Raw genomic sequence first — 22,914 nt, forward strand, 5'->3', positions numbered from 1 at the left:
TATTCAGAGCTGCATCCAAATTGTTCCTCAGCATAGCCAAGTGGACCAGTGATTGGCCTTGTTATTAGCTGTTTCGGACTGGATGCTTGGAGAGATGCTCTCATTCCCTTGAGAACATTCTCAGGACACTGGTGGAGGTAGTTGATGGCCTGGACTTTAGGGAAAGTGTTGAGTAGCTGTATTTCAACTCACATATCATCCTTAAGTCCTTAGAGTGAGCTGAGGACCCAGCAAGCACTGAGAGCCAAGGGCATGGCATGTTCACATCCAAGGCCTGAGAGTAAAAGCAAAGGAGATCTGGAAGGGCAGTGTGAAGAGGTTGGTAAGAGCAGGAGTGTTGAGGGTGCCTGTGAGCTATGACAAGCCCATAGTACATGGTAAGCCCATAATCCATCTGGTTTTGCATGGGTCCCACTGTAATGGTAGCATGTTCTTTGTGCTGTCTTCACAGGGTTGCATTCCCTTTCCAGCATGGTCCATGGGCAACATACAGAGGAAATGGCCCCACAACTTTGGCTGAGTGTTGATGTCTTCCAACTGAGTCTCCAGCAAAGAGTTGTGGTGTGGCTGACTTGCCCTAGTTCACCTGAGTTAAAAGGTAAGGAACATGGGAATTGCTGCATGTATTCAAGGTGTCCTGGTCTTGGAGGAGCAGGGAACTGCTGCCATCTATACGTCCAGTCCCTTCGGGATATGGAGCATGCTCAGGGCCTCTGGTTTCTCCCAGGTTTGGAGCTTCGGCCCATTGTCCCCTGGCAGTGTATGGGCAATGTCTTGCAGTCCCTTGCTCTCCCCAAAGCCAGAGCATTCCAGAGTACCGGAACCACTTTGTGCAATGCACTCCATGTGCTTGGATCTATGATGATTCCCAGTCAAACATTCCTTGGAAAAGCTGAACAAAATGAGTGAAAATTCTATACCGCATCTCTCATCGGTACTGAGGTCCAGCATCTTGGGTCTCCCAGGTGCTATGGGCGTCAGGCACAGGCTGCCCATCCACTCCATTGTTCTTGACTTCTTCGGGCTCTAGCCAGAGTCTGCAGAGACAGGTGTGTGCTTGCCCTACTCTGCCAAAAAGCATTGCGTAGGACACAGCAGCTCCTAAAGCTCAGGTGGCATGCTCACTTTGCTGTTGAGGAGATGATTGGCAGATACTCAGTAGGGAGTCGTGCTAGGTCCAAGGATAGGGCCCAAGCCATTGTGGAAAGTAGACTGTGAGGCAAAAGTAGCAGTGGCAGTGGCACCAAAGTTTGGTTCTTCACATGGTAATATCTGGCAGTGGATTCAGGCTTCTCAGAAGCCCTGATATGAATTTTAACCCTGTTGCATTGCTTTAGAGAGTCAATAGATTTCAGGCTGCAGGTAGATTGTAGCTTGACCCAGTAGCAGGTAACTGAGACAATGTGACTGTGGTCTGTTCAGGTGGTGAACAGAAGCCTCTGTGTCCCTGGTGGCTTGTAAGATTCTCGGGCAATTGCCTTGGAAATAGAGAAGGAGCTAAGCAATGGAGGTGGTGACAGGCACCTCACTGGTCAGATTGCACCACATTTAAACACTTACCTGTGTACCAGGACTGATAGCACTTTGATGGACTCGGTGGAAGCATGAGACTTACAGACCTGTGTCTCAATAGGTTTTTTGAAAGAACATTTGTAGGAATCTCCTCTTGGGTAGGTTCTGTTTCTTTGGAAGTTGTTGAAGGGATATCCTTGGAATGTTTGGACTTTCTTGACATGCTCCTTGGCAAGGTCAAAGGGAAAGTCTAGGAAGATTTCTTGCATCCACAGTCTTAGGAGAAACATCTTGGTGAGGGACCCTCTAAATTAGAGACCAAGGTGTCATGGGACATTTCTTTTCGACTTTTGGGCATGATCTTCTGGAAAGACAAGTTGCTAATGTGCATAGGAAGGAGGTTGCAATGGGGCACATGGTGTTTTGCAAATCCACCCTAGACCCATGCTCACGAGAAATGTCAAGGAGAAAATGAGTTCTTGGATGCAGAGTGAATTTGATACACTAAGATGATTCCATTCACGTGGTATCCTGTCCTGGGATAGTTCAGCACAATGGGATTTTTGAGCTTCAGTGTGGGAAGCTGTACAGGATGGTGTGAGATGTTTTCCCAGGAAGAGATCAATGCAGGGTGGATGGCCAAAAGCAATCTCTTGAGATAGGAGGAAGTCTTCACAACAGACTAAATGAGCACTGGACAGGTGGACAGAAATAGGTACTAGCTTCCATGGGCAAGGAAAAGTCAAGGGGTAAAAGACTGAGAGAGGGGGAGAGAGAGAGAGAGAGAGAGAGAGAGAGAGAGAGAGAGAGAGAGAGAGAGAGAGAGAGAGAGAGAGAGAGAGAGAGAAGTGTTATCTTCTGGGCCCAATTAAGCTTGCTACCCAGGAGCTGGAATTTTGAAGCCTCAGAGGAGTTTGACTTTGCCTCATGCAAAGACCCAGATGTATTGATCAGAGAAGGACTGGAGCCATGATGGAAGGATCAAAATTAGTTGGCTTAGATATCCAATGAGGCCCAATTTTGCTGGAGAACTTATTCAGAGCTGCATCCAAATTGTTCCTCAGCATAGCCAAGTGGACCATTGATTGGCCTTGTTATTTGCTGTTTCGGACTGGATGCTTGGAGAGATGCTCTCATTCCCTTGAGAACATTCTCAGGACACTGGTGGAGGTAGTTGATGGCCTGGACTTTAGGGAAAGTGTTGAGTAGCTGTATTTCAACTCACATATCATCCTTAAGTCCTTAGAGTGAGCTGAGGACCCAGCAAGCACTGAGAGCCAAGGGCATGGCATGTTCACATCCAAGGCCTGAGAGTAAAAGCAAAGGAGATCTGGAAGGGCAGTGTGAAGAGGTTGGTAAGAGCAGGAGTGTTGAGGGTGCCTGTGAGCTATGACAAGCCCATAGTACATGGTAAGCCCATAATCCATCTGGTTTTGCATGGGTCCCACTGTAATGGTAGCATGTTCTCTGTGCTGTCTTCACAGGGTTGCATTCCCTTTCCAGCATGGTCCATGGGCAACATACAGAGGAAATGGCCCCACAACTTTGGCTGAGTGTTGATGTCTTCCAACTGAGTCTCCAGCAAAGAGTTTTGGTGTGGCTGACTTGCCCTAGTTCACCTGAGTTAAAAGGTAAGGAACATGGGAATTGCTGCATGTATTCAAGGTGTCCTGGTCTTGGAGGAGCAGGGAACTGCTGCCATCTATACGTCCAGTCCCTTCGGGATATGGAGCATGCTTAGGGCCTCTGGTTTCTGCCAGGTTTGGAGCTTCGGCCCATTATCCCCTGGCAGTGTATGGGCAATGTCTTGCAGTCCCTTGCTCTCCCCAAAGCCAGAGCATTCCAGAGTACCGGAACCACTTTGTGCAATGCACTCCATGTGCTTGGATCTATGATGATTCCCAGTCAAACATTCCTTGGAAAAGCTGAACAAAATGAGTGAAAATTCTATACCGCATCTCTCATCGGTACTGAGGTCCAGCATCTTGGGTCTCCCAGGTGCTATGGGCGTCAGGCACAGGCTGCCCATCCACTCCATTGTTCTTGACTTCTTCGGGCTCTAGCCAGAGTCTGCAGAGACAGGTGTGTGCTTGCCCTACTCTGCCAAAAAGCATGGCGTAGGACACAGCAGCTCCTAAAGCTCAGGTGGCATGCTCACTTTGCTGTTGAGGAGATGATTGGCAGATACTCAGTAGGGAGTCGTGCTAGGTCCAAGGATAGGGCCCAAGCCATTGTGGAAAGTAGACTGTGAGGCAAAAGTAGCAGTGGCAGTGGCACCAAAGTTTGGTTCTTCACATGGTAATATCTGGCAGTGGATTCAGGCTTCTCAGAAGCCCTGATATGAATTTTAACCCTGTTGCATTGCTTTAGAGAGTCAATAGATTTCAGGCTGCAGGTAGATTGTAGCTTGACCCAGTAGCAGGTAACTGAGACAATGTGACTGTGGTCTGTTCAGGTGGTGAACAGAAGCCTCTGTGTCCCTGGTGGCTTGTAAGATTCTCGGGCAATTGCCTTGGAAATAGAGAAGGAGCTAAGCAATGGAGGTGGTGACAGGCACCTCACTGGTCAGATTGCACCACATTTAAACACTTACCTGTGTACCAGGACTGATAGCACTTTGATGGACTCGGTGGAAGCATGAGACTTACAGACCTGTGTCTCAATAGGTTTTTTGAAAGAACATTTGTAGGAATCTCCTCTTGGGTAGGTTCTGTTTCTTTGGAAGTTGTTGAAGGGATATCCTTGGAATGTTTGGACTTTCTTGACATGCTCCTTGGCAAGGTCAAAGGGAAAGTCTAGGAAGATTTCTTGCATCCACAGTCTTAGGAGAAACATCTTGGTGAGGGACCCTCTAAATTAGAGACCAAAGTGTCATGGGACATTTCTTTTCGACTTTTGGGCATGATCTTCTGGAAAGACAAGTTGCTAATGTGCATAGGAAGGAGGTTGCAATGGGGCACATGGTGTTTTGCAAATCCACCCTAGACCCATGCTCACGAGAAATGTCAAGGAGAAAATGAGTTCTTGGATGCAGAGTGAATTTGATACACTAAGATGATTCCATTCACGTGGTATCCTGTCCTGGGATAGTTCAGCACAATGGGATTTTTGAGCTTCAGTGTGGGAAGCTGTACAGGATGGTGTGAGATGTTTTCCCAGGAAGAGATCAATGCAGGGTGGATGGCCAAAAGCAATCTCTTGAGATAGGAGGAAGTCTTCACAACAGACTAAATGAGCACTGGACAGGTGGACAGAAATAGGTACTAGCTTCCATGGGCAAGGAAAAGTCAAGGGGTAAAAGACTGAGAGAGGGGGAGAGAGAGAGAGAGAGAGAGAGAGAGAGAGAGAGAGAGAGAGAGAGAGAGAGAGAGAGAAGTGTTATCTTCTGGGCCCAATTAAGCTTGCTACCCAGGAGCTGGAATTTTGAAGCCTCAGAGGAGTTTGACTTTGCCTCATGCAAAGACCCAGATGTATTGATCAGAGAAGGACTGGAGCCATGATGGAAGGATCAAAATTAGTTGGCTTAGATATCCAATGAGGCCCAATTTTGCTGGAGAACTTATTCAGAGCTGCATCCAAATTGTTCCTCAGCATAGCCAAGTGGACCAGTGATTGGCCTTGTTATTAGCTGTTTCGGACTGGATGCTTGGAGAGATGCTCTCATTCCCTTGAGAACATTCTCAGGACACTGGTGGAGGTAGTTGATGGCCTGGACTTTAGGGAAAGTGTTGAGTAGCTGTATTTCAACTCACATATCATCCTTAAGTCCTTAGAGTGAGCTGAGGACCCAGCAAGCACTGAGAGCCAAGGGCATGGCATGTTCACATCCAAGGCCTGAGAGTAAAAGCAAAGGAGATCTGGAAGGGCAGTGTGAAGAGGTTGGTAAGAGCAGGAGTGTTGAGGGTGCCTGTGAGCTATGACAAGCCCATAGTACATGGTAAGCCCATAATCCATCTGGGTTTGCATGGGTCCCACTGTAATGGTAGCATGTTCTCTGTGCTGTCTTCACAGGGTTGCATTCCCTTTCCAGCATGGTCCATGGGCAACATACAGAGGAAATGGCCCCACAACTTTGGCTGAGGGTTGATGTCTTCCAACTGAGTCTTCAGCAAATAGTTGTGGTGTGGCTGACTTGCCCTAGTTCACCTGAGTTAAAAGGTAAGGAACATGGGAATTGCTGCATGTATTCAAGGTGTCCTGGTCTTGGAGGAGCAGGGAACTGCTGCCATCTGTACGTCCAGTCCCTTCGGGATATGGAGCATGCTTAGGGCCTCTGGTTTCTCCCAGGTTTGGAGCTTCGGCCCATTGTCCCCTGGCAGTGTATGGGCAATGTCTTGCAGTCCCTTGCTCTCCCCAAAGCCAGAGCATTCCAGAGTACCTGAACCACTTTGTGCAATGCACTCCATGTGCTTGGATCTATGATGATTCCCAGTCAAACATTCCTTGGAAAAGCTGAACAAAATGAGTGAAAATTCTGTACCGCCACTCTCATCGGGACTGAGGTCCAACATCTTGGATCTCCCAAGGTGCTATGGGCGTCAGGCACAGGCTGCCCATCCACTCCATTGTTCTTGACTTCTTCGGGCTCTAGCCAGAGTCTGCAGAGAGAGGTGTGTGCTTGCCCTACTCTGCCAAAAAGCATGGCGTAGGACACAGCAGCTCCTAAAGCTCAGGTGGCATGCTCACTTTGCTGTTGAGGAGATGCTTGGCAGATACTCAGTAGGGAGTCGTGCTAGGTCCAAGGATAGGGCCCAAGCCATTGTGGAAAGTAGACTGTGAGGCAAAAGTAGCAGTGGCAGTGGCACCAAAGTTTGGTTCTTCACATGGTAATATCTGGCAGTGGATTCAGGCTTCTCAGAAGCCCTGATATGAATTTTAACCCTGTTGCATTGCTTTAGAGAGTCAATAGATTTCAGGCTGCAGGTAGATTGTAGCTTGACCCAGTAGCAGGTAACTGAGACAATGTGACTGTGGTCTGTTCAGGTGGTGAACAGAAGCCTCTGTGTCCCTGGTGGCTTGTAAGATTCTCGGGCAATTGCCTTGGAAATAGAGAAGGAGCTAAGCAATGGAGGTGGTGACAGGCACCTCACTGGTCAGATTGCACCACATTTAAACACTTACCTGTGTACCAGGACTGATAGCACTTTGATGGACTCGGTGGAAGCATGAGACTTACAGACCTGTGTCTCAATAGGTTTTTTGAAAGAACATTTGTAGGAATCTCCTCTTGGGTAGGTTCTGTTGCTTTGGAAGTTGTTGAAGGGATATCCTTGGAATGTTTGGACTTTCTTGGCAGCCTCCTTGGCAAGGTCAAAGGGAAAGTCTAGGAAGATTTCTTGCATCCACAGCCTTAGGAGAAACATCTTGGTGAGAGACCCTCTAAATTAGAGACCAAGGTGTCATGGGACATTTCTTTTCGACTTTTGGGCATGATCTTCTGGAAAGACAAGTTGCTAATGTGCATAGGAAGGAGGTTGCAATGGGGCACATGGTGTTTTGCAAATCCACCCTAGACCCATGCACACGGGAAATGTCAAGGAGAAAATGAGTTCTTGGATGCAGAGTGAATTTGATACACTAAGATGATTCCATTCACGTAGTATCCTGGCCATGGATAGTACAGCACAATGGGATTTTTGAGCTTCAGTGTGGGAAGCTGTATAGGATGGTGTGAGAAGTTTTCCCAGGAAGAGATCAATGCAGGGTGGATGGCCAAAAGCAATCCCTTGAGATAGGAGGAAGTCTTCACAACAGACTAAATGAGCACTGGACAGGTGGACAGAAATAGGTACTAGATTCCATGGGTAAGGAAAAGTCAAGGGGTAAAAGACTGAGAGAGAGGGGGAGAGAGAGAGAGAGAGAGAGAGAGAGAGAGAGAGAGAGAGAGAGAGAGAGAGAGAGAGAGAGAGAGAGAGAGAGAGAGAGAGAGAGAGAAGTGTTATCTTCTGGGCCCAATTAAGCTTGCTACCCAGGAGCTGGAATTTTGAAGCCTCAGAGGAGTTTGACTTTGCCTCATGCAAAGACCCAGATGTATTGATCAGAGAAGGACTGGAGCCATGTTGGAAGGATCAAAATTAGTTGGCTTAGATATCCAATGAGGCCCAATTTTGCTGGAGAACTTATTCAGAGCTGCATCCAAATTGTTCATCAGCATAGCCAAGTGGACCAGTGATTGGCCTTGTTATTTGCTGTTTCGGACTGGATGCCTGGAGAGATGCTCTTATTCCCTTGAGAACATTCTCAGGACACTGGTGGAGGTAGTTGATGGCCTGGACTTTAGGGAAAGTGTTGAGTAGCTGTATTTCAACTCACATATCATCCTTAAGTCCTTAGAGTGAGCTGAGGACCCAGCAAGCACTGAGAGCCAAGGGCATGGCATGTTCACATCCAAGGCCTGAGAGTAAAAGCAAAGGAGATCTGGAAGGGCAGTGTGAAGAGGTTGGTAAGAGCAGGAGTGTTGAGGGTGCCTGTGAGCTATGACAAGCCCATAGTACATGGTAAGCCCATAATCCATCTGGTTTTGCATGGGTCCCACTGTAATGGTAGCATGTTCTCTGTGCTGTCTTCACAGGGTTGCATTCCCTTTCCAGCATGGTCCATGGGCAACATACAGAGGAAATGGCCCCACAACTTTGGCTGAGTGTTGATGTCTTCCAACTGAGTCTCCAGCAAAGAGTTGTGGTGTGGCTGACTTGCCCTAGTTCACCTGAGTTAAAAGGTAAGGAACATGGGAATTGCTGCATGTATTCAAGGTGTCCTGGTCTTGGAGGAGCAGGGAACTGCTGCCATCTGTACGTCCAGTCCCTTCGTGATATGGAGCATGCTTAGGGCCTCTGGTTTCTCCCAGGTTTGGAGCTTCGGCCCATTGTCCCCTGGCAGTGTATGGGCAATGTCTTGCAGTCCCTTGCTCTCCCCAAAGCCAGAGCCTTCCAGAGTACCTGAACCACTTTGTGCAATGCACTCCATGTGCTTGGATCTATGATGATTCCCAGTCAAACATTCCTTGGAAAAGCTGAACAAAATGAGTGAAAATTCTGTACCGCCACTCTCATCGGGACTGAGGTCCAGCATCTTGGATCTCCCAGGTGCTATGGGCGTCAGGCACAGGCTGCCCATCCACTCCATTGTTCTTGACTTCTTCGGGCTCTAGCCAGAGTCTGCAGAGACAGGTGTGTGCTTGCCCTACTCTGCAAAAAAGCATGGCGTAGGACACAGCAGCTCCTAAAGCTCAGGTGGCATGCTCACTTTGCTGTTGAGGAGATGCTTGGCAGATACTCAGTAGGGAGTCGTGCTAGGTCCAAGGATAGGGCCCAAGCCATTGTGGAAAGTAGACTGTGAGGCAAAAGTAGCAGTGGCAGTGGCACCAAAGTTTGGTTCTTCACATGGTAATATCTGGCAGTGGATTCAGGCTTCTCAGAAGCCCTGATATGAATTTTAACCCTGTTGCATTGCTTTAGAGAGTCAATAGATTTCAGGCTGCAGGTAGATTGTAGCTTGACCCAGTAGCAGGTAACTGAGACAATGTGACTGTGGTCTGTTCAGGTGGTAAACAGAAGCCTCTGTGTCCCTGGTGGCTTGTAAGATTCTCGGGCAATTGCCTTGGAAATAGAGAAGGAGCTAAGCAATGGAGGTGGTGACAGGCACCTCACTGGTCAGATTGCACCACATTTAAACACTTACCTGTGTACCAGGACTGATAGCACTTTGATGGACTCGGTGGAAGCATGAGACTTACAGACCTGTGTCTCAATAGGTTTTTTGAAAGAACATTTGTAGGAATCTCCTCTTGGGTAGGTTCTGTTTCTTTGGAAGTTGTTGAAGGGATATCCTTGGAATGTTTGGACTTTCTTGGCAGCCTCCTTGGCAAGGTCAAAGGGAAAGTCTAGGAAGATTTCTTGCATCCACAGCCTTAGGAGAAACATCTTGGTGAGGGACCCTCTAAATTAGAGACCAAGGTGTCATGGGACATTTCTTTTCGACTTTTGGGCATGATCTTCTGTAAAGAGAAGTTGCTAATGTGCATAGGAAGGAGGTTGCAATGGGGCACATGGTGTTTTGCAAATCCACCCTAGACCCATGCTCACGAGAAATGTCAAGGAGAAAATGAGTTCTTGGATGCAGAGTGAATTTGATACACTAAGATGATTCCATTCACGTGGTATCCTGTCCTGGGATAGTTCAGCACAATGGGATTTTTGAGCTTCAGTGTGGGAAGCTGTACAGGATGGTGTGAAAAGTTTTCCCAGGAAGAGATCAATGCAGGGTGGATGCCCAAAAGCAATCTCTTGAGATAGGAGGAAGTCTTCACAACAGACTAAATGAGCACTGGACAGGTGGACAGAAATAGGTACTAGCTTCCATGGGCAAGGAAAAGTCAAGGGGTAAAAGACTGAGAGAGGGGGAGAGAGAGAGAGAGAGAGAGAGAGAGAGAGAGAGAGAGAGAGAGAGAGAGAGAGAGAGAGAGAGAGAGAGAGAGAGAGAGAGAAGTGTTATCTTCTGGGCCCAATTAAGCTTGCTACCCAAGAGCTGGAATTTTGAAGCCTCAGAGGAGTTTGACTTGGCCTCATGCAAAGACCCAGATGTATTGATCAGAGAAGGACTGGAGCCATGATGGAAGGATCAAAATTAGTTGGCTTAGATATCCAATGAGGCCCAATTTTGCTGGAGAACTTATTCAGAGCTGCATCCAAATTGTTCCTCAGCATAGCCAAGTGGACCAGTGATTGGCCTTGTTATTAGCTGTTTCGGACTGGATGCTTGGAGAGATGCTCTCATTCCCTTGAGAACATTCTCAGGACACTGGTGGAGGTAGTTGATGGCCTGGACTTTAGGGAAAGTGTTGAGTAGCTGTATTTCAACTCACATATCATCCTTAAGTCCTTAGAGTGAGCTGAGGACCCAGCAAGCACTGAGAGCCAAGGGCATGGCATGTTCACATCCAAGGCCTGAGAGTAAAAGCAAAGGAGATCTGGAAGGGCAGTGTGAAGAGGTTGGTAAGAGCAGGAGTGTTGAGGGTGCCTGTGAGCTATGACAAGCCCATAGTACATGGTAAGCCCATAATCCATCTGGTTTTGCATGGGTCCCACTGTAATGGTAGCATGTTCTCTGTGCTGTCTTCACAGGGTTGCATTCCCTTTCCAGCATGGTCCATGGGCAACATACAGAGGAAATGGCCCCACAACTTTGGCTGAGTGTTGATGTCTTCCAACTGAGTCTCCAGCAAAGAGTTGTGGTGTGGCTGACTTGCCCTAGTTCACCTGAGTTAAAAGGTAAGGAACATGGGAATTGCTGCATGTATTCAAGGTGTCCTGGTCTTGGAGGAGCAGGGAACTGCTGCCATCTGTACGTCCAGTCCCTTCGGGATATGGAGCATGCTTAGGGCCTCTGGTTTCTCCCAGGTTTGGAGCTTCGGCCCATTGTCCCCTGGCAGTGTATGGGCAATGTCTTGCAGTCCCTTGCTCTCCCCAAAGCCAGAGCATTCCAGAGTACCGGAACCACTTTGTGCAATGCACTCCATGTGCTTGGATCTATGATGATTCCCAGTCAAACATTCCTTGGAAAAGCTGAACAAAATGAGTGAAAATTCTGTACCGCCACTCTCATCGGGACTGAGGTCCAGCATCTTGGATCTCCCAGGTGCTATGGGCGTCAGGCACAGGCTGCCCATCCACTCCATTGTTCTTGACTTCTTCGGGCTCTAGCCAGAGTCTGCAGAGACAGGTGTGTGCTTGCCCTACTCTGCCAAAAAGCATGGCGTAGGACACAGCAGCTCCTAAAGCTCAGGTGGCATGCTCACTTTGCTGTTAAGGAGATGCTTGGCAGATACTCATTAGGGAGTCGTGCTAGGTCCAAGGATAGGGCCCAAGCCATTGTGGAAAGTAGACTGTGAGGCAAAAGTAGCAGTGGCAGTGGCACCAAAGTTTGGTTCTTCACATGGTAATATCTGGCAGTGGATTCAGGCTTCTCAGAAGCCCTGATATGAATTTTAACCCTGTTGCATTGCTTTAGAGAGTCAATAGATTTCAGGCTGCAGGTAGATTGTAGCTTGACCCAGTAGCAGGTAACTGAGACAATGTGACTGTGGTCTGTTCAGGTGGTGAACAGAAGCCTCTGTGTCCCTGGTGGCTTGTAAGATTCTCGGGCAATTGCCTTGGAAATAGAGAAGGAGCTAAGCAATGGAGGTGGTGACAGGCACCTCACTGGTCAGATTGCACCACATTTAAACAATTACCTGTGTACCAGGACTGATAGCACTTTGATGGACTCGGTGGAAGCATGAGACTTACAGACCTGTGTCTCAATAGGTTTTTTGAAAGAACATTTGTAGGAATCTCCTCTTGGGTAGGTTCTGTTTCTTTGGAAGTTGTTGAAGGGATATCCTTGGAATGTTTGGACTTTCTTGGCAGCCTCCTTGGCAAGGTCAAAGGGAAAGTCTAGGAAGATTTCTTGCATCCACAGCCTTAGGAGAAACATCTTGGTGAGGGACCCTCTAAATTAGAGACCAAGGTGTCATGGGACATTTCTTTTCGACTTTTGGGCATGATCTTCTGTAAAGAGAAGTTGCTAATGTGCATAGGAAGGAGGTTGCAATGGGGCACATGGTGTTTTGCAAATCCACCCTAGACCCATGCTCACGAGAAATGTCAAGGAGAAAATGAGTTCTTGGATGCAGAGTGAATTTGATACACTAAGATGATTCCATTCACGTGGTATCCTGTCCTGGGATAGTTCAGCACAATGGGATTTTTGAGCTTCAGTGTGGGAAGCTGTACAGGATGGTGTGAAAAGTTTTCCCAGGAAGAGATCAATGCAGGGTGGATGCCCAAAAGCAATCTCTTGAGATAGGAGGAAGTCTTCACAACAGACTAAATGAGCACTGGACAGGTGGACAGAAATAGGTACTAGCTTCCATGGGCAAGGAAAAGTCAAGGGGTAAAAGACTGAGAGAGGGGGAGAGAGAGAGAGAGAGAGAGAGAGAGAGAGAGAGAGAGAGAGAGAGAGAGAGAGAGAGAGAGAGAGAGAGAGAGAGAGAGAGAGAAGTGTTATCTTCTGGGCCCAATTAAGCTTGCTACCCAGGAGCTGGAATTTTGAAGCCTCAGAGGAGTTTGACTTGGCCTCATGCAAAGACCCAGATGTATTGATCAGAGAAGGACTGGAGCCATGATGGAAGGATCAAAATTAGTTGGCTTAGATATCCAATGAGGCCCAATTTTGCTGGAGAACTTATTCAGAGCTGCATCCAAATTGTTCCTCAGCATAGCCAAGTGGACCAGTGATTGGCCTTGTTATTAGCTGTTTCGGACTGGATGCTTGGAGAGATGCTCTCATTCCCTTGAGAACATTCTCAGGACACTGGTGGAGGTAGTTGATGGCCTGGACTTTAGGGAAAGTGTTGAGTAGCTGTATTTCAACTCACATATCATCCTTAAGTCCTTAGAGTGAGCTGAGGACCCAGCAAGCACTGAGAGCCAAGGGCATGGCATGTTCACATCCAAGGCCTGAGAGTAAAAGCAAAGGAGATCTGGAAGGGCAGTGTGAAGAGGTTGGTAAGAGCAGGAGTGTTGAGGGTGCCTGTGAGCTATGACAAGCCCATAGTACATGGTAAGCCCATAATCCATCTGGTTTTGCATGGGTCCCACTGTAATGGTAGCATGTTCTCTGTGCTGTCTTCACAGGGTTGCATTCCCTTTCCAGCATGGTCCATGGGCAACATACAGAGGAAATGGCCCCACAACTTTGGCTGAGTGTTGATGTCTTCCAACTGAGTCTCCAGCAAAGAGTTGTGGTGTGGCTGACTTGCCCTAGTTCACCTGAGTTAAAAGGTAAGGAACATGGGAATTGCTGCATGTATTCAAGGTGTCCTGGTCTTGGAGGAGCAGGGAACTGCTGCCATCTGTACGTCCAGTCCCTTCGGGATATGGAGCATGCTTAGGGCCTCTGGTTTCTCCCAGGTTTGGAGCTTCGGCCCATTGTCCCCTGGCAGTGTATGGGCAATGTCTTGCAGTCCCTTGCTCTCCCCAAAGCCAGAGCATTCCAGAGTACCGGAACCACTTTGTGCAATGCACTCCATGTGCTTGGATCTATGATGATTCCCAGTCAAACATTCCTTGGAAAAGCTGAACAAAATGAGTGAAAATTCTGTACCGCCACTCTCATCGGGACTGAGGTCCAGCATCTTGGGTCTCCCAGGTGCTATGGGCGTCAGGCACAGGCTGCCCATCCACTCCATTGTTCTTGACTTCTTCGGGCTCTAGCCAGAGTCTGCAGAGACAGGTGTGTGCTTGCCCTACTCTGCCAAAAAGCATGGCGTAGGACACAGCAGCTCCTAAAGCTCAGGTGGCATGCTCACTTTGCTGTTAAGGAGATGCTTGGCAGATACTCATTAGGGAGTCGTGCTAGGTCCAAGGATAGGGCCCAAGCCATTGTGGAAAGTAGACTGTGAGGCAAAAGTAGCAGTGGCAGTGGCACCAAAGTTTGGTTCTTCACATGGTAATATCTGGCAGTGGATTCAGGCTTCTCAGAAGCCCTGATATGAATTTTAACCCTGTTGCATTGCTTTAGAGAGTCAATAGATTTCAGGCTGCAGGTAGATTGTAGCTTGACCCAGTAGCAGGTAACTGAGACAATGTGACTGTGGTCTGTTCAGGTGGTGAACAGAAGCCTCTGTGTCCCTGGTGGCTTGTAAGATTCTCGGGCAATTGCCTTGGAAATAGAGAAGGAGCTAAGCAATGGAGGTGTTGACAGGCACCTCACTGGTCAGATTGCACCACATTTAAACAATTACCTGTGTACCAGGACTGATAGCACTTTGATGGACTCGGTGGAAGCATGAGACTTACAGACCTGTGTCTCAATAGGTTTTTTGAAAGAACATTTGTAGGAATCTCCTCTTGGGTAGGTTCTGTTTCTTTGGAAGTTGTTGAAGGGATATCCTTGGAATGTTTGGACTTTCTTGGCAGCCTCCTTGGCAAGGTCAAAGGGAAAGTCTAGGAAGATTTCTTGCATCCACAGCCTTAGGAGAAACATCTTGGTGAGGGACCCTCTAAATTAGAGACCAAGGTGTCATGGGACATTTCTTTTCGACTTTTGGGCATGATCTTCTGTAAAGACAAGTTGCTAATGTGCATAGGAAGGAGGTTGCAATGGAGCACATGGTGTTTTGCAAATCCACCCTAGACCCATGCTCACGAGAAATGTCAAGGAGAAAATGAGTTCTTGGATGCAGAGTGAATTTGATACACTAAGATGATTCCATTCACGTGGTATCCTGTCCTGGGATAGTTCAGCACAATGGGATTTTTGAGCTTCAGTGTGGGAAGCTGTACAGGATGGTGTGAAAAGTTTTCCCAGGAAGAGATCAATGCAGGGTGGATGCCCAAAAGCAATCTCTTGAGATAGGAGGAAGTCTTCACAACAGACTAAATGAGCACTGGACAGGTGGACAGAAATAGGTACTAGCTTCCATGGGCAAGGAAAAGTCAAGGGGTAAAAGACTGAGAGAGGGGGAGAGAGAGAGAGAGAGAGAGAGAGAGAGAGAGAGAGAGAGAGAGAGAGAGAGAGAGAGAGAGAGAGAGAGAGAGAGAGAGAGAGAGAGAAGTGTTATCTTCTGGGCCCAATTAAGCTTGCTACCCAGGAGCTGGAATTTTGAAGCCTCAGAGGAGTTTGACTTGGCCTCATGCAAAGACCCAGATGTATTGATCAGAGAAGGACTGGAGCCATGATGGAAGGATCAAAATTAGTTGGCTTAGATATCCAATGAGGCCCAATTTTGCTGGAGAACTTATTCAGAGCTGCATCCAAATTGTTCCTCAGCATAGCCAAGTGGACCAGTGATTGGCCTTGTTATTAGCTGTTTCGGACTGGATGCTTGGAGAGATGCTCTCATTCCCTTGAGAACATTCTCAGGACACTGGTGGAGGTAGTTGATGGCCTGGACTTTAGGGAAAGTGTTGAGTAGCTGTATTTCAACTCACATATCATCCTTAAGTCCTTAGAGTGAGCTGAGGACCCAGCAAGCACTGAGAGCCAAGGGCATGGCATTTTCACATCCAAGGCCTGAGAGTAAAAGCAAAGGAGATCTGGAAGGGCAGTGTGAAGAGGTTGGTAAGAGCAGGAGTGTTGAGGGTGCCTGTGAGCTATGACAAGCCCATAGTACATGGTAAGCCCATAATCCATCTGGTTTTGCATGGGTCCCACTGTAATGGTAGCATGTTCTCTGTGCTGTCTTCACAGGGTTGCATTCCCTTTCCAGCATGGTCCATGGGCAACATACAGAGGAAATGGCCCCACAACTTTGGCTGAGTGTTGATGTCTTCCAACTGAGTCTCCAGCAAAGAGTTGTGGTGTGGCTGACTTGCCCTAGTTCACCTGAGTTAAAAGGTAAGGAACATGGGAATTGCTGCATGTATTCAAGGTGTCCTGGTCTTGGAGGAGCAGGGAACTGCTGCCATCTGTACGTCCAGTCCCTTCGGGATATGGAGCATGCTTAGGGCCTCTGGTTTCTCCCAGGTTTGGAGCTTCGGCCCATTGTCCCCTGGCAGTGTATGGGCAATGTCTTGCAGTCCCTTGCTCTCCCCAAAGCCAGAGCATTCCAGAGTACCGGAACCACTTTGTGCAATGCACTCCATGTGCTTGGATCTATGATGATTCCCAGTCAAACATTCCTTGGAAAAGCTGAACAAAATGAGTGAAAATTCTGTACCGCCACTCTCATTGGGACTGAGGTCCAGCATCTTGGGTCTCCCAGGTGCTATGGGCGTCAGGCACAGGCTGCCCATCCACTCCATTGTTCTTGACTTCTTCGGGCTCTAGCCAGAGTCTGCAGAGACAGGTGTGTGCTTGCCCTACTCTGCCAAAAAGCATGGCGTAGGACACAGCAGCTCCTAAAGCTCAGGTGGCATGCTCAATTTGCTGTTAAGGAGATGCTTGGCAGATACTCATTAGGGAGTCGTGCTAGGTCCAAGGATAGGGCCCTAGCCATTGTGGAAAGTAGACTGTGAGGCAAAAGTAGCAGTGGCAGTGGCACCAAAGTTTGGTTCTTCACATGGTAATATCTGGCAGTGGATTCAGGCTTCTCAGAAGCCCTGATATGAATTTTAACCCTGTTGCATTGCTTTAGAGAGTCAATAGATTTCAGGCTGCAGGTAGATTGTAGCTTGACCCAGTAGCAGGTAACTGAGACAATGTGACTGTGGTCTGTTCAGGTGGTGAACAGAAGCCTCTGTGTCCCTGGTGGCTTGTAAGATTCTCGGGCAATTGCCTTGGAAATAGAGAAGGAGCTAAGCAATGGAGGTGGTGACAGGCACCTCACTGGTCAGATTGCACCAAATTTAAACACTTACCTGTGTACCAGGACTGATAGCACTTTGATGGACTCGGTGGAAGCATGAGACTTACAGACCTGTGTCTCAATAGGTTTTTTGAAAGAACATTTGTAGGAATCTCCTCTTGGGTAGGTTCTGTTTCTTTGGAAGTTGTTGAAGGGATATCCTTGGAATGTTTGGACTTTCTTGGCAGCCTCCTTGGCAAGGTCAAAGGGAAAGTCTAGGAAGATTTCTTGCATCCACAGCCTTAGGAGAAACATCTTGGTGAGGGACCCTCTAAATTAGAGACCAAGGTGTCATGGGACATTTCTTTTCGACTTTTGGGCATGATCTTCTGTAAAGACAAGTTGCTAATGTGCATAGGAAGGAGGTTGCAATGGAGCACATGGTGTTTTGCAAATCCACCCTAGACCCATGCTCACGAGAAATGTCAAGGAGAAAATGAGTTCTTGGATGCAGAGTGAATTTGATACACTAAGATGATTCCATTCACGTGGTATCCTGTCCTGGGATAGTTCAGCACAATGGGATTTTTGAGCTTCAGTGTGGGAAGCTGTACAGGATGGTGTGAAAAGTTTTCCCAGGAAGAGATCAATGCAGGGTGGATGCCCAAAAGCAATCTCTTGAGATAGGAGGAAGTCTTCACAACAGACTAAATGAGCACTGGACAGGTGGACAGAAATAGGTACTAGCTTCCATGGGCAAGGAAAAGTCAAGGGGTAAAAGACTGAGAGAGGGGGAGAGAGAGAGAGAGAGAGAGAGAGAGAGAGAGAGAGAGAGAGAGAGAGAGAGAGAGAGAGAGAGAGAGAGAGAGAGAGAGAGAGAGAGAAGTGTTATCTTCTGGGCCCAATTAAGCTTGCTACCCAGGAGCTGGAATTTTGAAGCCTCAGAGGAGTTTGACTTGGCCTCATGCAAAGACCCAGATGTATTGATCAGAGAAGGACTGGAGCCATGATGGAAGGATCAAAATTAGTTGGCTTAGATATCCAATGAGGCCCAATTTTGCTGGAGAACTTATTCAGAGCTGCATCCAAATTGTTCCTCAGCATAGCCAAGTGGACCAGTGATTGGCCTTGTTATTAGCTGTTTCGGACTGGATGCTTGGAGAGATGCTCTCATTCCCTTGAGAACATTCTCAGGACACTGGTGGAGGTAGTTGATGGCCTGGACTTTAGGGAAAGTGTTGAGTAGCTGTATTTCAACTCACATATCATCCTTAAGTCCTTAGAGTGAGCTGAGGACCCAGCAAGCACTGAGAGCCAAGGGCATGGCATGTTCACATCCAAGGCCTGAGAGTAAAAGCAAAGGAGATCTGGAAGGGCAGTGTGAAGAGGTTGGTAAGAGCAGGAGTGTTGAGGGTGCCTGTGAGCTATGACAAGCCCATAGTACATGGTAAGCCCATAATCCATCTGGTTTTGCATGGGTCCCACTGTAATGGTAGCATGTTCTCTGTGCTGTCTTCACAGGGTTGCATTCCCTTTCCAGCATGGTCCATGGGCAACATACAGAGGAAATGGCCCCACAACTTTGGCTGAGTGTTGATGTCTTCCAACTGAGTCTCCAGCAAAGAGTTGTGGTGTGGCTGACTTGCCCTAGTTCACCTGAGTTAAAAGGTAAGGAACATGGGAATTGCTGCATGTATTCAAGGTGTCCTGGTCTTGGAGGAGCAGGGAACTGCTGCCATCTGTACGTCCAGTCCCTTCGGGATATGGAGCATGCTTAGGGCCTCTGGTTTCTCCCAGGTTTGGAGCTTCGGCCCATTGTCCCCTGGCAGTGTATGGGCAATGTCTTGCAGTCCCTTGCTCTCCCCAAAGCCAGAGCATTCCAGAGTACCGGAACCACTTTGTGCAATGCACTCCATGTGCTTGGATCTATGATGATTCCCAGTCAAACATTCCTTGGAAAAGCTGAACAAAATGAGTGAAAATTCTGTACCGCCACTCTCATTGGGACTGAGGTCCAGCATCTTGGGTCTCCCAGGTGCTATGGGCGTCAGGCACAGGCTGCCCATCCACTCCATTGTTCTTGACTTCTTCGGGCTCTAGCCAGAGTCTGCAGAGACAGGTGTGTGCTTGCCCTACTCTGCCAAAAAGCATGGCGTAGGACACAGCAGCTCCTAAAGCTCAGGTGGCATGCTCACTTTGCTGTTAAGGAGATGCTTGGCAGATACTCATTAGGGAGTCGTGCTAGGTCCAAGGATAGGGCCCTAGCCATTGTGGAAAGTAGACTGTGAGGCAAAAGTAGCAGTGGCAGTGGCACCAAAGTTTGGTTCTTCACATGGTAATATCTGGCAGTGGATTCAGGCTTCTCAGAAGCCCTGATATGAATTTTAACCCTGTTGCATTGCTTTAGAGAGTCAATAGATTTCAGGCTGCAGGTAGATTGTAGCTTGACCCAGTAGCAGGTAACTGAGACAATGTGACTGTGGTCTGTTCAGGTGGTGAACAGAAGCCTCTGTGTCCCTGGTGGCTTGTAAGATTCTCGGGCAATTGCCTTGGAAATAGAGAAGGAGCTAAGCAATGGAGGTGGTGACAGGCACCTCACTGGTCAGATTGCACCACATTTAAACACTTACCTGTGTACCAGGACTGATAGCACTTTGATGGACTCGGTGGAAGCATGAGACTTACAGACCTGTGTCTCAATAGGTTTTTTGAAAGAACATTTGTAGGAATCTCCTCTTGGGTAGGTTCTGTTTCTTTGGAAGTTGTTGAAGGGATATCCTTGGAATGTTTGGACTTTCTTGGCAGCCTCCTTGGCAAGGTCAAAGGGAAAGTCTAGGAAGATTTCTTGCATCCACAGCCTTAGGAGAAACATCTTGGTGAGGGACCCTCTAAATTAGAGACCAAGGTGTCATGGGACATTTCTTTTCGACTTTTGGGCATGATCTTCTGGAAAGACAAGTTGCTAATGTGCATAGGAAGGAGGTTGCAATGGGGCACATGGTGTTTTGCAAATCCACCCTAGACCCATGCTCACGAGAAATGTCAAGGAGAAAATGAGTTCTTGGATGCAGAGTGAATTTGATACACTAAGATGATTCCATTCACGTGGTATCCTGTCCTGGGATAGTTCAGCACAATGGGATTTTTGAGCTTCAGTGTGGGAAGCTGTACAGGATGGTGTGAAAAGTTTTCCCAGGAAGAGATCAATGCAGGGTGGATGCCCAAAAGCAATCTCTTGAGATAGGAGGAAGTCTTCACAACAGACTAAATGAGCACTGGACAGGTGGACAGAAATAGGTACTAGCTTCCATGGGCAAGGAAAAGTCAAGGGGTAAAAGACTGAGAGAGGGGCAGAGAGAGAGAGAGAGAGAGAGAGAGAGAGAGAGAGAGAGAGAGAGAGAGAGAGAGAGAGAGAGAGAGAAGTGTTATCTTCTGGGCCCAATTAAGCTTGCTACCCAGGAGCTGGAATTTTGAAGCCTCAGAGGAGTTTGACTTGGCCTCATGCAAAGACCCAGATGTATTGATCAGAGAAGGACTTGAGCCATCATGGAAGGATCAAAATTAGTTGGCTTAGATATCCAATGAGGCCCAATTTTGCTGGAGAACTTATTCAGAGCTGCATCCAAATTGTTCCTCAGCATAGCCAAGTGGACCAGTGATTGGCCTTGTTATTAGCTGTTTCGGACTGGATGCTTGGAGAGATGCTCTCATTCCCTTGAGAACATTCTCAGGACACTGGTGGAGGTAGTTGATGGCCTGGACTTTAGGGAAAGTGTTGAGTAGCTGTATTTCAACTCACATATCATCCTTAAGTCCTTAGAGTGAGCTGAGGACCCAGCAAGCACTGAGAGCCAAGGGCATGGCATGTTCACATCCAAGGCCTGAGAGTAAAAGCAAAGGAGATCTGGAAGGGCAGTGTGAAGAGGTTGGTAAGAGCAGGAGTGTTGAGGGTGCCTGTGAGCTATGACAAGCCCATAGTACATGGTAAGCCCATAATCCATCTGGTTTTGCATGGGTCCCACTGTAATGGTAGCATGTTCTCTGTGCTGTCTTCACAGGGTTGCATTTCCTTTCCAGCATGGTCCATGGGCAACATACAGAGGAAATGGCCCCACAACTTTGGCTGAGTGTTGATGTCTTCCAACTGAGTCTCCAGCAAAGAGTTGTGGTGTGGCTGACTTGCCCTAGTTCACCTGAGTTAAAAGGTAAGGAACATGGGAATTGCTGCATGTATTCAAGGTGTCCTGGTCTTGGAGGAGCAGGGAACTGCTGCCATCTGTACGTCCAGTCCCTTCGGGATATGGAGCATGCTTAGGGCCTCTGGTTTCTCCCAGGTTTGGAGCTTCGGCCCATTGTCCCCTGGCAGTGTATGGGCAATGTCTTGCAGTCCATTGCTCTCCCCAAAGCCAGAGCATTCCAGAGTACCTGAACCACTTTGTGCAATGCACTCCATGTGCTTGGATCTATGATGATTCCCAGTCAAACATTCCTTGGAAAAGCTGAACAAAATGAGTGAAAATTCTGTACCGCCACTCTCATCGGGACTGAGGTCCAGCATCTTGGGTCTCCCAGGTGCTATGGGCGTCAGGCACAGGCTGCCCATCCACTCCATTGTTCTTGACTTCTTCGGGCTCTAGCCAGAGTCTGCAGAGACAGGTGTGTGCTTGCCCTACTCTGCCAAAAAGCATGGCGTAGGACACAGCAGCTCCTAAAGCTCAGGTGGCATGCTCACTTTGCTGTTGAGGAGATGCTTGGCAGATACTCAGTAGGGAGTCGTGCTAGGTCCAAGGATAGGGCCCAAGCCATTGTGGAAAGTAGACTGTGAGGCAAAAGTAGCAGTGGCAGTGGCACCAAAGTTTGGTTCTTCACATGGTAATATCTGGCAGTGGATTCAGGCTTCTCAGAAGCCCTGATATGAATTTTAACCCTGTTGCATTGCTTTAGAGAGTCAATAGATTTCAGGCTGCAGGTAGATTGTAGCTTGACCCAGTAGCAGGTAACTGAGACAATGTGACTGTGGTCTGTTCAGGTGGTGAACAGAAGCCTCTGTGTCCCTGGTGGCTTGTAAGATTCTCGGGCAATTGCCTTGGAAATAGAGAAGGAGCTAAGCAATGGAGGTGGTGACAGGCACCTCACTGGTCAGAATGCACCACATTTAAACACTTACCTGTGTACCAGGACTGATAGCACTTTGATGGACTCGGTGGAAGCATGAGACTTACAGACCTGTGTCTCAATAGGTTTTTTGAAAGAACATTTGTAGGAATCTCCTCTTGGGTAGGTTCTGTTGCTTTGGAAGTTGTTGAAGGGATATCCTTGGAATGTTTGGACTTTCTTGGCAGCCTCCTTGGCAAGGTCAAAGGGAAAGTCTAGGAAGAGTTCTTGCATCCACAGCCTTAGGAGAAACATCTTGGTGAGAGACCCTCTAAATTAGAGACCAAGGTGTCATGGGACATTTCTTTTCGACTTTTGGGCATGATCTTCTGGAAAGACAAGTTGCTAATGTGCATAGGAAGGAGGTTGCAATGGGGCACATGGTGTTTTGCAAATCCACCCTAGACCCATGCTCACGGGAAATGTCAAGGAGAAAATGAGTTCTTGGATGCAGAGTGAATTTGTTACACTAAGATGATTCCATTCACGTGGTATCCTGGCCTGAGATAGTTCAGCACAATGGGATTTTTGAGCTTCAGTGTGGGAAGCTGTACAGGATGGTGTGAGAAGTTTTCCCAGGAAGAGATCAATGCAGGGTGGATGGCCAAAAGCAATCTCTTGAGATAGGAGGAAGTCTTCACAACAGACTAAATGAGCACTGGACAGGTGGACAGAAATAGGTACTAGCTTCCATGGGCAAGGAAAATCAAGGGTTAAAAGACTGAGAGAGGGGGAGAGAGAGAGAGAGAGAGAGAGAGAGAGAGAGAGAGAGAGAGAGAGAGAGAGAGAGAGAGAGAGAGAGAGAGAAGTGTTATCTTCTGGGCCCAATTAAGCTTGCTACCCAGGAGCTGGAATTTTGAAGCCTCAGAGGAGTTTGACTTGGCCTCATGCAAAGACCCAGATGTATTGATCAGAGAAGGACTGGAGCCATGATGGAAGGATCAAAATTAGTTGGCTTAGATATCCAATGAGGCCCAATT

At 47.8% G+C, this 22,914-nt stretch overlaps 1 long non-coding RNA gene and 9 other non-coding genes across 10 annotated transcripts; all 10 read left to right on the plus strand.

Moving 5' to 3' along the window:
* Positions 1-852: 852 nt before the first annotated feature.
* LOC147003108 (small nucleolar RNA SNORD116) lies at positions 853-946 on the plus strand. Its single transcript, XR_015048322.1, has one exon. It is a non-coding gene; the product is annotated as a small nucleolar RNA SNORD116 (small nucleolar RNA).
* Positions 947-3,043: 2,097 nt separating this feature from the next.
* Positions 3,044-8,206, plus strand: LOC147003109 (uncharacterized). Its single transcript, XR_015047743.1, has 3 exons — positions 3,044-3,143; positions 5,524-5,670; positions 8,084-8,206. It is a non-coding gene; the product is annotated as an uncharacterized LOC147003109 (long non-coding RNA).
* Positions 3,398-3,491, plus strand: LOC147003110 (small nucleolar RNA SNORD116). The gene has a single exon (XR_015048323.1). It is a non-coding gene; the product is annotated as a small nucleolar RNA SNORD116 (small nucleolar RNA).
* On the plus strand, positions 5,925-6,018 carry LOC147003111 (small nucleolar RNA SNORD116). Its single transcript, XR_015048298.1, has one exon. It is a non-coding gene; the product is annotated as a small nucleolar RNA SNORD116 (small nucleolar RNA).
* Positions 8,207-8,484: 278 nt separating the features above from the next.
* Positions 8,485-8,578, plus strand: LOC147003112 (small nucleolar RNA SNORD116). The gene has a single exon (XR_015048299.1). It is a non-coding gene; the product is annotated as a small nucleolar RNA SNORD116 (small nucleolar RNA).
* A 2,457-nt stretch (positions 8,579-11,035) lies between these two features.
* LOC147003113 (small nucleolar RNA SNORD116) lies at positions 11,036-11,129 on the plus strand. The gene has a single exon (XR_015048300.1). It is a non-coding gene; the product is annotated as a small nucleolar RNA SNORD116 (small nucleolar RNA).
* Positions 11,130-13,588: 2,459 nt separating this feature from the next.
* LOC147003114 (small nucleolar RNA SNORD116) lies at positions 13,589-13,682 on the plus strand. Its single transcript, XR_015048301.1, has one exon. It is a non-coding gene; the product is annotated as a small nucleolar RNA SNORD116 (small nucleolar RNA).
* A 2,463-nt stretch (positions 13,683-16,145) lies between these two features.
* On the plus strand, positions 16,146-16,239 carry LOC147003115 (small nucleolar RNA SNORD116). The gene has a single exon (XR_015048313.1). It is a non-coding gene; the product is annotated as a small nucleolar RNA SNORD116 (small nucleolar RNA).
* A 2,463-nt stretch (positions 16,240-18,702) lies between these two features.
* Positions 18,703-18,796, plus strand: LOC147003116 (small nucleolar RNA SNORD116). The gene has a single exon (XR_015048314.1). It is a non-coding gene; the product is annotated as a small nucleolar RNA SNORD116 (small nucleolar RNA).
* A 2,443-nt stretch (positions 18,797-21,239) lies between these two features.
* On the plus strand, positions 21,240-21,333 carry LOC147003117 (small nucleolar RNA SNORD116). Its single transcript, XR_015048302.1, has one exon. It is a non-coding gene; the product is annotated as a small nucleolar RNA SNORD116 (small nucleolar RNA).
* Positions 21,334-22,914: the final 1,581 nt, after the last annotated feature.

Source organism: Mus caroli, unplaced genomic scaffold (assembly GCF_978045245.1).
Source record: "Mus caroli unplaced genomic scaffold, Mus_caroli_1 scaffold_8, whole genome shotgun sequence".
Classification (NCBI taxonomy): Eukaryota; Metazoa; Chordata; class Mammalia; order Rodentia; family Muridae; genus Mus; species Mus caroli.